Raw genomic sequence first — 1,263 nt, forward strand, 5'->3', positions numbered from 1 at the left:
TATATATATGTTTAGAGGCAAACTCTCATTGTGTTGCCCAGGTATGCCTCAAACTTGTAGGCTCAAGTGTTCTTCCCAGTTCAACTTCCCAAGTAGCTGTTACTACAGTTATACATCAGCATGCCTAACGGTTTTGCTATCCTTTTTTAAAGGAATTATCTGCATTTTCCTGTTATGATTGAAAGTTTTCTGCAAGGACAGATAAGCAACTGGTAATACTGGTTGCTCATGAAAGATAAAGTGGGTAGCTGGGGGGTAGAGATGAGGGGAAAAAATGCTTGTAGTATTTTTACATCTTTTGAATTATGTATTTAAAAACAACAATAGAAACAGAACACCCTTGCCAACTAAGGTTAGAGGGGACCTTATTCAGAATAAAGATTCCAAATTTTGATTTAATAGATCTGTGATGGGGCCTAAGAAATTTGCTTTTTGGAAAATCTAGAAGATTTTGATTATTAGCATGTTTAGGAAATTTTTAGGATCTAGTCCATTTAAGAACATAACTATGTATGTGTATGTCTATACTTTTTAAAAGATTGATAGCTAGAAATTGAAATAATTATAAGTGAATTGCTTCTTTTCCTAGAAACTTGAGAATTTTTTGAAGAGAGGCTAATTTAGGCAAATAAATCACCTTATCTAAGTAAATGTTAGAAAAAAGTTAGAAATGGAGATACTGACATTTAAATGAATTTTTTTTTTTTTTAAAGACAAAGTCATGCTCTGTTGCCCAGGGAGGAGTGCAGCGGCATAAGTATAGCTGACTGCAGCCATAAACTCTTGGGCTCAAGTAACTCTTGCCTCTTCCTTCTGGGTAGCTAGGACTACAGTTAGGCACCACCACACGTGGCTTAAAAACATTTTTGTTGTGTAGAGACAGAGTCTCACTGTGTTGCCCAGGCTGGTCTTGAACTCCAGGGATCAAGCAATTTTCTTGCCTCAGCCTCCCAAAGTGCTGGGATTATAGGCACGAGCCATTGGTGCTCCACTTTAAGTGATCTTTATGCTCATCCTCTATAGAAGTGGAGGTACTCTATTGGGGGCCACAAAGTGAGGCTCTGTATCAAAAAAATTTATAAAAAAGTAGTAGCAAATAGTTGTGAGAAAGTTTTTTCATGTTTTTATGAACTTCTGTGGCAAACTATAATTCACCTAATAACAAATAATTATTAGACATTTCCTTTTTTTTTTCTTTTGAGACAGTCTTACTTTGTTGCCCTTGGTAGAGTGCTGTGGAGTCACAGCTCATAGCAACCTCCA

The sequence above is a fragment of the Otolemur garnettii genome, unplaced genomic scaffold, assembly GCF_000181295.1.
Source record: "Otolemur garnettii isolate 467f Iridium unplaced genomic scaffold, OtoGar3 scaffold00031, whole genome shotgun sequence".
Taxonomy (NCBI): Eukaryota; Metazoa; Chordata; class Mammalia; order Primates; family Galagidae; genus Otolemur; species Otolemur garnettii.